General features: G+C 35.6%; 1 pseudogene; it reads left to right on the top strand.

Annotated features, from left to right (window-relative positions):
* Positions 1-8,196, top strand: part of LOC130322522 (uncharacterized) — a 109,187-nt pseudogene extending 100,991 nt beyond the window's left edge.
* The last annotated feature ends 7,377 nt before the right edge of the window (positions 8,197-15,573 follow it).

Below are 15,573 nucleotides of genomic sequence, written 5' to 3'. Positions count from 1 at the left end.
TTCAGGATAATGTCTTTGTCTAGGCAGAAATGCCAAATTTCTTTTCCAATAACTGCAAAAAGTTTTGATTTTGTTCCTCCAAGACGGTTGATATATTGAACCGCCGAAATGTTGTCCATCCAAAAAAGAATGCAACAATGATGTTTGAGTGCAAAGAAACTGCAAGGAGTTCTAAACAATTGATAGAGATTCTTCTATGGATCACTTCCCTCCCGTGAAAAGGGATCCGCGGCGAACTTCCCATCCTTGGTGACTCGCATCGGATTCTACAGTGGGGAAAAAAAAGTATTTAGTCAGCCACCAATTGTACAAGTTCTCCCCCTTATAAAGATGAGGCTGTAATTTCCATCATAGGTTATAACCTCAACTATGAGACAGAATGAGAAAAATCCATAAATTACATTGTCTGATTATTAACGAATTTATCTGCAAATCATGGTGAAAAATAAGAATTTGGTCAATAAGAAAAGTTCCGCTCAATAATTTGTCATATCCCTTTGTTGGTAATGACAGAGGTCACATGTTTTCTGTCTTCACAAGGTTCTCACACACTGTTGGTAATGACAGAGGTCACATGTTTTCTGTCTTCACAAGGTTCTCACACACTGTTGCTGGTATTTTGGCCCATTCCTCCATGCAGATCTCCTCTAGAGCAGTGATGTTTTGGAGCTGTCGCTGGGCAACACAGACTTTCAACTCTCTCCAAAGGTTTTCTGTGGGGTTGAGATCTGGAGACTGGCTAGGCCACTCCAGGACCTTGAAATGCTTCTTATGAAGCCACTCCTTCATTGCCCGGGCGATGTGTTTGGAATCATTGTCATGCTGAAAGACCCAGCCACATTTCATCTTCAATGCCCTTGCTGATGGAAGGAGGTTTTCACTCAAAATCTCACGATACATGGCCCCATTCATTCTTTTCTTTACACGGATCAGTCGTCCTGGTCCCTTAGCAGAATAACAGCCCCAAAGCATGATGTTTCCACCCCCATGCTTAACAGTAGGTATGGTGTTCTTTCAATGTAACTCAGCATTCTTTCTCCTCAAACATGACGAGTTGAGTTTTTACCAAAAAGTTCAACTTTGGTTTCATCTGACCATATGACATTCTCCCAATCCTCTTCTGGATCATCCAAATGCGCTCTAGGAAACTTCAGACGTGCCCGGACATGTACTGGCTTAAGCAGGGGAACACATCTGGCACTGCATGATTTGAGTCCCTGGCGGTGTAGTGTATTACTGATGGTAGCCTTTGTTACTTTGGTCCCAGCTCTCTGCAGGTCATTCACTAGATCTCCCCGTGTGGTTCTGGGATTTTTGCTCACCGTTCTTGTGAACATTTTGACACCACTGGGAGAGATCTTGCATGGAGCCCCAGATGGAGGGAGATTATCATTGGTCTTGTATGTCTTCCATTTTCTAATAATTGCTACCACAGTTGATTTCTTCACACCAAGCTGCTTGCCTATTGCAGATTCAGTCTTCCCAGCCTGGTACAGGTCTGGTACAATTTTGTTTCTGGTGTCCTTCGCCAGCTCTTTGGTCTTGGCCATAGTGGAGTTTGGAGTGTGACTGTATGAGGTTGGGGACAGGTATCTTTTATACTGATAACAAGTTCAAACAGGAGCCATTAATACAGGTAACGATGTGAGGACAGAGGAGATCGTATTTCCTTCTGAATAGTCTTTAGTTTTTTGAATGGAAGACTTAAAATAGCTGATTGAGTATTGAGTAGAAAACCCACAAACTCTACTTCCCTGGAAGGGGTCAAAATTTACTTCTTGGTTCTCAAACCAAAGTCTGAAAGTAAGGACAGAGTCCACTGCATGTGACGAAGAATGAGGGGCAATGAGTTGGCCATTATAAGGATATCATCTAAATAAATTATGAGACAAACACCTCGGCTTCTGAGAATCGCAACTACAGGTTTTATGATTTTGGTGAAGCACCATGGTGCTGAAGCTAGACCGAATGGAAGGCAAGTGAACTGCCATACTTGATGTTTCCAGGAGAATCGGAGGTAGGATTGGGAAGAGCGATGAATCGGCACAGTTAGATAAGCGTCTTTGAGATCACTCCATGGAAGAAAAGATCTCTTAAAGGATGTATGCCTTCCATTTTGAAATGGTGGTATCTTACAAAGCCGTTTAGTTGTTTTAGATTGATAACCGGTCTGTGGCCTCCATGTTTTTATTTTTTTTACTAGAAAAAGATTGTTGAGGAAAACAGTGGCAGATGGGGGAATAGGCGTGATACCATTTTTTGCATGAAGTTCTAGAATTTCTGAATCTATGAGATTTTGATCCTTGATTGAATAATGAATAGGATGAGGAAGACATGTTTGATCAGGAAGGGATACAGATTCTATCTGATAACCACTTATGGCGTTCAGAATCCAAATGTCTGACGTTATCATGGACCAAACGGGGAAAAAATGTTTTAAATTGCCTCCTAGAGGAAAGTGGGAAAAAGATGAGAGAATTGCACTTACCTGACGATGGTCTTGAAAGAGGGAATGCTCTGGCACGCCACAGTATTCCTCAGTATGGAAAACATGGGGTTTGTTGGACAGAACCCAATATTTGGGTATTTCTGGATTGGGAAGGGCCTCGATATTGGTATCTGTCTTGAAAGTTCCAGCTGGGAGAGCGGCCCTTGCCTCGAAACCCTTTTTTCAGGGACGTTTTTCCATTGAGGAAAAGAGTCCAACATATTTATTAATTTATTTAGTAAAGGAGTCTCCGAAGAGACTGGCCAGGTTAGTCAGTTGAGGAATGAGTCTCATCAAAATGGATTGTCTGCGCTCTGAACACAAAGCAGAATTTACATTTCCAAAGAAACAAATTGCTCTTTGGATCCAACCTTGTAGAGTTGGAACATCTACTGGTGTATTGGAGGCAAAAGCCTCTTCAGAGAGATCCATTATTTTTATTAATGGTCCCAAAAGGTCTAGCAGTTTGTCCTGACAGGACTTAAAGGATCTTTCAATCCCCTTTTTGGGGTTCTTCCCTGATTTAGCCAAATAACGGACCAATGTAGGGTAAATTTCAGGGGTCATGGTGGATATCTCTGGTAAGATTGGTCTCAGACATTCCACCTTAAGCTTATTCCAATCCATCTTCCCAAAGGTTTCCTAAGCCACATTTGTAAGTCTTTTGCAACCTTAGAGTTAGATATCCATTCACCTGACCTCGGGTGCCTAATGTGCCCCGGATCAAAAAATGGTTTGCATTCACTGTCTAAAATGTTATCACCGAGGACTTCAGGGCCAGACATAATATCTACAACTTCACCTTCTGAATTATCCTCAGTGTTCGAATCTAGATCTGAGATATAGGAAAAATCTGCAGAGGATTCATCAGAATCTAGGACCAAAGAATCAGGTTTATTTCTTTTTGAGGCTCTAGAAACTCGTACAAAAGAATCTTCCTCACGAGTGGAGGGTAGGTGGTGAGGAGTAACATCACCTTTAAAGGGGTGGTACTCCGGCCCTAAGACATCTTATCCCAGACTGCAGCCGCGCTGCCAGCTCACAAACTGCCGGGTGCTGACCACGGGGCCGTAGTATTGTGATGTCATGACTCCGCCCCTGGGTGATGTCACGCCCCACACCCGCTATGCAAGTCTATGGGAGGGGGGCATTACGGCCATCACGCCCCCTCCCATAGACTTGCATAGCGGGGGAGGGGCGTGACGTCACGATATATTTGTGAGCTGGCAGCACGGCATGCAGCTCAAAGAGGTGGGTGCCGAATGCAAGATTGCGGGGATCCCCAGCGGTGGGACCCCCGCGGTCAGACATCTTATCCCCTATCCTAATTTTGGATATAATCCTAATTATATACATAATCCTAATCCAAGCCAATGGACAGTAACAGTTTTATTAGAACAGACAGCTGCCATCTTTCTTCCTGGCTTAATAACATCCCAAAAAGTCAGTTTGTCCGAGTAAGAAGAAACTGCACTGAACTACAAGAATATCAGAAGAAGCAAAAAATCTGCAGGAAATATTTCCAAGCAAAGGATACAAGGAAACGACCCTGGAAAAAACTATGGAACAAGTAGCAAATATGAACAGGGAATCAATTCTAATAGAGAAAAACAAAACAACAGAAACTATTGTAAAAGAAAAAATTTAAATCCCCTTTGTTACGACATACAGTAACCACAGTTATAAAAAAATGAGACCGTACAATAGGGAAAAAACTTCCCACATATCCAAGTTTCATTTTTTTTTAAAACTTCCAATTTGGGTAATATGGCGGCGCCAACAGGCACAAATCCCCCTAAAAAAACTGACAAATATTTTTCCAACAAAACGGCTTCTATCCGTGTCAGGCCTGCAAAGGGCTGTACAATCACAAAAACTCCTATATGTACATCAATAAAAAAAACTATGAACAGGAGAAAAAAATCAAAACACATATTACTGGCAAATCCAAAGGGATTGGATGTCCACGAAAAGAATACTAAAAGACCGTATCAGGGAACACATATACAACATAGAGAGGAAATTCCAGGGTCACCCCCTCTCCAAACATTTTTCTGAACATCATCTAGGAAATTTTGCGGGATCCAAATTTTTGGGAATTGAGGAAATAAAAAAACATTGGAGAGGAGGAGCCTACATCTCCCGTATGTCACAGGCAGAAAGTAAAACATTTTAATGGACACGATGGTCCTGCGGGGACTTTGAATTATTTGCTTTTCTAAAATAAAATAAAATTCATGCTCATAAAAAAATGAAATAAATATATTAAAATATACTGGATGTATACCTCCTTTTATTATATTCATATTTTCATGTAAAAACTCTTTCAGCCCATGTTGAGATTTAAAGGGTTACTCCGGCGCAAAGACATCTTATCCCCTATCAAAAGGATTGGGGATAAGATGCCTGATCGCTGGTGTCCTGCCGCTGGGGACCCCCGTGATCTTGCACGCAGAAGCCTGTTAAAATCAGTCCCCGGAGCATGTTCGCCGGATCATTGTGACGTCATAGCTTCGCCCCCCGTGTGACGTCACGCTCCGCCCCCTCAATGCAAGCCTATGTGAGGGGGCGTGACAGCTGTCACGCCCCCTCCCATAGGCTTGCATTGAGGGGACAGAGCGTGACGTCACACGGGGGTGGAGCCTTGACATCACAATGCTCCATCACACCCCCTCCCATAGGCTTGCATTGAGAGGGTGAAGCGTGATGTCACACAGGGTGGAGCCGTGACGTCACAATGCTCAGTCACACACCATCCCGTTGGCTTGCATTGAGGGGGCGGAGCGTGACATCACACGGGGGCGGGGCTGTGGCATCACAATGCTCCGGCTCTGTGATCGCCAGTAATCGGACCTGGAGCGAACATGCTCCGGGGACTGATTTTAACAGGGTTCTGCGTGCAAGATCACGGGGGTCCCCAGCGGCAGGACCCCCACCATCAGGCATCTTATCCCCTATCCTTTGGATATAAGATGTCTTAGTGCCGGAGTACCCCTTTAAGTATGAAAAAATACATCTGCAAAAATCACTGCACTCTATAACAGCTTCCCATAGGGGAAATAAGAAAAGAAATCCGGTGCGACCGAAAAACACACATTGTGGATTTATATCCTACCAGTACAACAGCTGAACAATGAATGAAATCCTAGATACAAACAAGGATCGATCATCATCGCCGCATTAACAGATGTGCTGAACAGTTTCAGACTAACGGACGTGCAATAGAATTTAAGACATTCCAAGTCAAGTGGGATCCTTATGGATGATGAACACATCGCTGCCATAGACGGTACAGAATGAAATGACCTGTATGAAGGATCGCTGGGACCTGTAGTAGAAATGACGGCCAAAACCCACGGCCACCATCTCTGAGGAAGGAGATCACCAATTTCCAAAACGCGTCAGATAGAATTGATCCATACTGGAAACTGTACTGACGTCACTGCCAGCCCAAGGTTAGCCCGGTCATTTTTCTTTTTTTCACAGCAGAACTGCCGGTTGTAGACGCCACCGGCCGGGGATGTCCCCGCTATAAGCAAACCACACAAGGATTGCAACGTACATCTTAAGGTACCGTCATCCAGATCACCACAGCAATATCGTAAGTGGAATTACCTTTTTGTATTCTCTGAGTACAGTATATACCGTTTATGAAGGAAACACCAATAGAGTCCGTATTTACATTGATATATAGCGTCACTTCTCATTTTTTGGCAATAATCCCAATATCATTCTATAGCGCTGACACTATTCATACATTCTATTCTATGTTTCTATGATGATCTCTATAGACATTTCCTGCTGGATTTACTTACCGTTTTAGCTCCAAATCTGCGCCGGTGTTTTCAGCCTAATAGGAATGTGGTAAATTATTTACTTTAAAAAATTAAATAAAAAATGTAAAAAAATTCACAAAATCCCTGTTTTTTTTATCCTTACAGAACATCCCAGTAATAACTTTGACGAAAACCTATTATCCCTGAATTATAAAGCCGAAGATGATGACGATGACGATCTTGTGCCGCACTCTTCAGGAGACCTCCTCACCCTTAATGAAGATCCAGAATGGTCCCAAAGAAATGAATGTGGGAAACAATTTATAAAAAGCTCAGGTCTTACACACAGAAGAATTAAGAGACGACCAAAGCCGTATACATGCTTTCAGTGTGGGAAACATTTTGCTGGAAAAAAAACTTTTCTTAAGCATCAACAAAATCATGGCCAAAAGACGCCGTATCCATGTCCAGTATGCGGGAAATATATTTCAATCAAATGGAATCTTGTTAAACACTTAAGAACTCACACAGGGGAGAAGCCGTATTCGTGTTCAGTATGTGGAAAATGTTTTGCAAATAATTCTAATCTTATTACACACAAGAGAAGTCACACAAATGATAAGCGGTTTCCATGTTCAGAATGTGGGAAAAGTTTTGTATTAAAACATCATCTTGTAAACCATCAGCGAACTCACACTGGAGAGAAGCCATTTGCATGTACAGAATGTGGAAAATGTTTTTCGACAAAAACAAGTCTTGTGAATCACGAGAGAGGTCACACAGAAGACAGACCTTATCCATGTTCAGAATGTGGAAAAAGTTTTACAAAAAATTCACATCTTGTTAAACACTTGAGAATTCACACAGGAGAGAAGCCATATCCGTGTTCAGAATGTGGGAAATGTTTTACTACTAAAGAAGGGCTCAGGGACCATCAGAGAAGTCACACTGGAGAGAAACCATTTCCTTGTCTAGAGTGTGGGAAATGTTTTTCATCAAAATCAAATCTTGTCAAACATGCGAAACGTCACTCAATAGTTAAACAATTTCCGTGTTCAGATTATGGTAATTTTTTCCCAAATCTTTTTATACAACAGAGTAGTCACACAGGAGAGAAGCCATTTCCATGTTCAGAATGTGGGAAATGTTTTCTAGAAAAGTCAAGCCTTGTTATACATGAGAGAATTCACACAGGAGAGAAGCCATTTTCATGTCCAGAATGTGGAAAATGTTTTACCAGCAAATCTGGCCTTACTAAACATCAGAGAACTCACACAGGAGAGAAGCCGTATTCATGTTCAGAATGTGGGAAATGTTTTTTAACTAATAGCAAACTCAAGATTCATCAGAGAAGTCACACAGGGGAGAAACCATATTCGTGTTCACTATGTGGGAAATGTTTTACAGAAAAATCTAATCTTATTAAACATCAGAGAACTCACACCGGGGAGAAGCCGTATTCATGTTCAGAATGTGGGAAATGTTTTACAGATAAATCAGGTGTTATAAAACATCAGAGAATTCACACTGGAGAGAAGTCTTATTCATGTTAGAAATGTAGGTAATGTTTTTGAAATAAATCATGTCTTATTATACATGTGAGAATTCACACCAGGAGGAAACTTTATTCATGTTAGGAATGTAGGAAATGCTGTAAGAGCAAACAACAAATCTTCACCCGTCAGGTTATTGACGGATATTATACAGACAGGAAGAGGTTTATTATTTTGGAATTATCCAAATGATCTTTACCTGAGGTCACAGGGATCAGAGAGGAAGATCCGTAAACTCCCCCGAACTGCAGGAGAAAGCAACGGGACTCGCCCCAAGGGTTGTTTTTACATAAATGGACGTATCAATATTTTGTTTTCCTTTATACTGAATAAAAAGATTAAAATCTATATTTAATTTGTAATCATTTGTCTAAAACAGTGTTTCTAAACCAGGGTGCCTCCAGCTGTTGCACAACTACAACTCCCAGCATGCCCGGAGTTGTAGTTTGGCAACAGCTGGAGGCACCCTAGTTGGGAATCACTGGTCTAAAATGAGGAGGACAAAGGGGTCTGGGGGGGGGAGCAGAGGGTTATGAAGAAGAACTTAGACATATCTGAGCGAATCGGGGACTGGAGGAGGAATACAGGGGTGGGATTCTGTCGAACTGTAAAGAAACAGTATGTGGCGGTATTATCTTCAGGGGGAGTGAGTATAAAAAGCCGGTGGAGCAATACTGGGAGCCGAGTGCAGGACGCTGCTAACGCTCCACCCAGTGTGACGGGTTTCCACCGCATGCGCAGGTTTCATCAGACCACACCGGCAAATACAACTCCGGCATCCACCTCACCAGTTTGGTGCTAACAGATGGTCATGTGACTTTTTTTGTAAACAATGTGAATTAAAATAATATATATCCTACACAAGCAATGCCGTATCTATATACACAGCAGAAAAATATATAAATACAACCTACAGAAATATAAGCTGTATATACAGTAGGCAATTATATAGATTGGTTACTAAAAATAAGTGGTTACTCAGTACCTAATCCTGATCATGTACATATAATTCTTATGTGTCTAGGACCTATATATCCCTAACAAATAGCATTTATATGTTGCTCACTTGCTTTGTGTTCTTGCCTTGTGGAGGGGGCGTGTCCATCTCTCTCCCTCACTGTGATGACTCATCATCTGCAAATCACTGCACAGTCATTTTTATGCATACATTTTCTATCTGTTCCTAGTAAAGCTGGATGCTAATCAATATAGCTGTCACTATGTGTCATTCAGCTTTCACAGACTCCTGAATGTCTGATCAGCTTCTTTGTCATTCAGGAGTCAGAGAAAGCTGTGGCTGTTCAAGCATGCTGGGAGTTGAAGTTTAGGAACAGCTGGAGGCTGCAGTGGTGCAATGATGATCTCCGATACTGGATACAACACACTTTACGGCCGGTATCCAGAATGCTGCAAAATACAGAGTGGTCTGTCTGCATAAAGACAGATGACCCCTAGTGGCGGATATTTTCATTTTTGATTTTTAAGTAAAATGTATTTTTTTTTAAACAAATGTATATTTATAAAAGTCATCTTATCAGTAATACTACGAAATATAAGAAGTTTTATATAATGACTGTGCCTCTTTAACCCCTTAAGGACACGCGTCATAAATATACCACGCTGCAGAGCATTACTTCGCGCACATCGCCGTACATTTCATTCACAGCGGCTGTCAGCAGCCGCAAACCCGCTGGTAATGGCAGACATCAGCGATCGTGCTTATGTCCGCCATTAACCCCTCAGATGCCATGACCAATACAGATCACAGCATCTGCGGCAGTGCGGCACTTAAAATGGCTGATCTGACCGCCTGTGGCACTGATCAGATCAGCCAAGATGGCGGACACATGTCACCTGCCTCCGTCTCCCGGCGTCTTCTGCACTCATCTGCCTTCCATATGCTATGTCCTATGTATATTATGTTTATGTAATAATCTAATGATTGCTATAAATAGTCCAATATGGGGACTGAAAAAAAGTGTAAAATAAATGTAAAAAAAAAAAAGTTTAAAAAAATTTGAAAAAACCCCTCCCCCAATAAAGTTTTAACACCTTAACGACCCAGCCCATTTTCACCTTAAGGACCCGGCCATTTTTTGCACATCTGACCACTGTCACTTTATATATTAATAACTCTGATGCTTTTACTTTTCATTCTGATTCCGAGATTGTTTTTTCGTGACATATTCTACTTTATGTTAGTGGTAAATTTTTTGCCGATACTTGTATCATTTCTTGGTGAAAAATTCAAAAATTTTATGAAAAAATGTTAAATTTTGCATTTTTCTAACTTTGAAGCTCTCTGCTTGTAAGGAAAATGAATATTCCAAATAAATTATATATTGATTCACAAATAAAATATGTCCACTTTATGTTTGCATTAGAGATGAGCGAACTTACAGTAAATTCGATTCGTCATGAACTTCTTGGCTCGGCAGTTGCTGACTTTTCCTGCATAAATTAGTTCAGCTTTCCGGTGCTCCGGTGGGCTGGAAAAGGTGGATACAGTCCTAGGAGACTCTTTCCTAGGAATGTATCCACCTATTCCAGCCACCGGAGCACCGGAAAGCTGAACTAATTTACGCAGGAAAAGTCAGCAACCGCCGAGCTGAGAAGTTCGTGACGAATCAAATTTACTGTAAGTTCACTCATCTCTAGTTTGCATCATACAGGAGATTTATATTACATTATATACAATATATTATGTCCCCATCATACAGGAGATATCTTTATATTATTATATACAATATATTATGTCCCCATCATACAGGAGATATCTTTATATTATTATATTATATACAATATATTATGTCCCCATCATACAGGAGATATCTTTATATTATTATATACAATATATTATGTCACCATCATACAGGAGATATCTTTATATTATTATATACAATATATTATGTCACCATCATACAGGAGATATCTTTATATTATTATATTATATACAATATATTATGTCACCATCATACAGGAGATATCTTTATATTATTATATACAATATATTATGTCACCATCATACAGGAGATATCTTTAAATTATTATATTATATACAATATATTATGTCCCCATCATACAGGAGATATCTATATATTATTATATACAATATATTATGTCACCATCATACAGGAGATATCTTTATATTATTATATACAATATATTATGTCACCATCATACAGGAGATATCTTTATATTATTATATTATATACAATATATTATGTCACCATCATACAGGAGATATCTTTATATTATTATATACAATATATTATGTCACCATCATACAGGAGATATCTTTATATTATTATATACAATATATTATGTCACCATCATACAGGAGATATCATTATATTATTATATACAATATATTATGTCCCCATCATACAGGAGATATCTTTATATTATTATATACAATATATTATGTCACCATCATACAGGAGATATCTTTATATTATTATATACAATATATTATGTCTCCATCATACAGGAGATATCTTTATATTATTATATTATATACAATATATTATGTCACCATCATACAGGAGATATCTTTATATTATTATATACAATATATTATGTCACCATCATACAGGAGATATCTTTATATTATTATATACAATATATTATGTCACCATCATACAGGAGATATCTTTATATTATTATATTATATACAATATATTATGTCCCCATCATACAGGAGATATCTTTATATTATTATATTATATACAATATATTATGTCACCATCATACAGGAGATATCTTTATATTATTATATACAATATATTATGTCCCCATCATACAGGAGATATCTTTATATTATTATATTATATACAATATATTATGTCTCCATCATACAGGAGATATCTTTAGATTATTATATACAATATATTATGTCCCCATCATACAGGAGATATCTTTATATTAATATATACAATATATTATGTCCCCATCATACAGGAGATATCTTTATATTATTATATACAATATATTATCTCACCATCATACAGGAGATATATTTATATTATTATATACAATCTATTATGTCACCATCATACAGGAGATATCTTTATATTATTATATACAATATATTATGTCCCCATCATACAGGAGATATCTTTATATTATTATATACAATATATTATGTCTCCATCATACAGGAGATATCTTTATATTATTATATTATATACAATATATTATGTCCCCATCATACAGGAGATATCTTTATATTATTATATACAATATATTATGTCCCCATCATACAGGAGATATCTTTATATTATTATATACAATATATTATGTCTCCATCATACAGGAGATATCTTTATATTATTATATTATATACAATATATTATGTCACCATCATACAGGAGATATCTTTATATTATTATATTATATACAATATATTATGTCACCATCATACAGGAGATATCTTTATATTATTATATACAATATATTATGTCTCCATCATACAGGAGATATCTTTATATTATTATATACAATATATTATGTCACCATCATACCGGAGATATCTTTATATTATATACAATATATTATGTCCCCATCATACAGGAGATATCTTTATATTATATTATATAATATATTATGTCCCCATCATACAGGAGATATCTTTATATTATTATATACAATATATTATGTCCCCATCATACAGGAGATATCTTTATATTATTATATTATATACAATATATTATGTCCCCATCATACAGGAGATATCTTTATATTATTATATACAATATATTATGTCACCATCATACAGGAGATATCTTTATATTATTATATTATATACAATATATTATGTCCCCATCATACAGGAGATATCTTTATATTATTATATACAATATATTATGTCCCCATCATACAGGAGATATCTTTATATTATTATATACAATATATTATGTCACCATCATACAGGAGATATCTTTATATTATTATATACAATATATTATGTCACCATCATACAGGAGATATCTTTATATTATTATATACAATATATTATGTCCCCATCATACAGGAGATATCTTTATATTATTATATACAATATATTATGTCACCATCATACAGGAGATATCTTTATATTATTATATACAATATATTATGTCACCATCATACAGGAGATATCTTTATATTATTATATACAATATATTATGTCACCATCATACAGGAGATATCTTTATATTATTATATACAATATATTATGTCACCATCATACAGGAGATATCTTTATATTATTATATTATATACAATATATTATGTCACCATCATACAGGAGATATCTTTATATTATTATATACAATATATTATGTCACCATCATACAGGAGATATCTTTATATTATTATATACAATATATTATGTCACCATCATACAGGAGATATCTTTATATTATTATATACAATATATTATGTCACCATCATACAGGAGATATCTTTATATTATTATATACAATATATTATGTCACCATCATACAGGAGATATCTTTATATTATTATATACAATATATTATGTCACCATCATACAGGAGATATCTTTATATTATTATATACAATATATTATGTCCCCATCATACAGGAGATATCTTTATATTATTATATACAATATATTATGTCCCCATCATACAGGAGATATCTTTATATTATTATATACAATATATTATGTCCCCATCATACAGGAGATATCTTTATATTATTACATACAATATATTATGTCCCCATCAGACAGGAGATATCTTTATATTATTATATACAATATATTATGTCCCCATCATACAGGAGATATCTTTATATTATTATATACAATATATTATGTCACCATCATACAGGAGATATATTTATATTATTATATACAATATATTATGTCACCATCATACAGGAGATAGTGGGTATTTATACTTACCGTAATTCTACTTTCCTTGAGTCCCGAAGGCAGCACAAAAGGGATATTCCGGTCTCCAGACCGCCCACCAGGACCGCCCATCTAGAATTAACATGATTAATTAGAACCAACCCCCTGGTCCTATATAGTATCCCCAAACACCATACACATTGTGTAATAAAATATTATGTCACCATCATACAGGGGATATCTTTATATTATTATATACAATATATTATGTCTCCATCATACAGGAGATATCTTTATATTATTATATTATATACAATATATTATGTCACCATCATACAGGAGATATCTTTATATTATTATATTATATACAATATGTTATGTCACCATCATACAGGAGATATCTATATATTATTATATTATATACAATATATTATGTCACCATCATACAGGAGATATCTTTATATTATTATATACAATATATTATGTCCCCATCATACAGGAGATATCTTTATATTATTATATACAATATATTATGTCACCATCATACAGGAGATATCTATATATTATTATGTACAATATATTATGTCCCCATCATACAGGAGATATCTTTATATTATATACAATATATTATGTCCCCATCATACAGGAGATATCTTTATATTATTATATTATATACAATATATTATGTCACCATCATACAGGAGATATCTTTATATTATTATATACAATATATTATGTCACCATCATACAGGAGATATCTTTATATTATTATATACAATATATTATGTCACCATCATACAGGAGATATCTTTATATTATTATATACAATATATTATGTCCCCATCATACAGGAGATATCTTTATATTATTATATACAATATATTATGTCCCCATCATACAGGAGATATCTTTATATTATTATATACAATATATTATGTCCCCATCATACAGGAGATATCTTTATATTATTATATACAATATATTATGTCTCCATCATACAGGAGATATCTTTATATTATTATATTATATACAATATATTATGTCCCCATCATACAGGAGATATCTTTATATTATTATATACAATATATTATGTCCCCATCATACAGGAGATATCTTTATATTATTATATACAATATATTATGTCTCCATCATACAGGAGATATCTTTATATTATTATATTATATACAATATATTATGTCACCATCATACAGGAGATATCTTTATATTATTATATTATATACAATATATTATGTCACCATCATACAGGAGATATCTTTATATTATTATATACAATATATTATGTCTCCATCATACAGGAGATATCTTTATATTATTATATACAATATATTATGTCACCATCATACCGGAGATATCTTTATATTATATACAATATATTATGTCCCCATCATACAGGAGATATCTTTATATTATATTATATAATATATTATGTCCCCATCATACAGGAGATATCTTTATATTATTATATACAATATATTATGTCCCCATCATACAGGAGATATCTTTATATTATTATATTATATACAATATATTATGTCCCCATCATACAGGAGATATCTTTATATTATTATATACAATATATTATGTCACCATCATACAGGAGATATCTTTATATTATTATATTATATACAATATATTATGTCCCCATCATACAGGAGATATCTTTATATTATTATATACAATATATTATGTCCCCATCATACAGGAGATATCTTTATATTATTATATACAATATATTATGTCACCATCATACAGGAGATATCTTTATATTATTATATACAATATATTATGTCACCATCATACAGGAGATATCTTTATATTATTATATACAATATATTATGTCCCCATCATACAGGAGATATCTTTATATTATTATAT

The sequence above is a fragment of the Hyla sarda genome, unplaced genomic scaffold (assembly GCF_029499605.1).
Source record: "Hyla sarda isolate aHylSar1 unplaced genomic scaffold, aHylSar1.hap1 scaffold_235, whole genome shotgun sequence".
Taxonomy (NCBI): Eukaryota; Metazoa; Chordata; class Amphibia; order Anura; family Hylidae; genus Hyla; species Hyla sarda.
The sequence above is the reverse complement of the archived record's forward strand: the minus strand, read 5'-3'. Positions and strand labels throughout refer to the sequence as shown.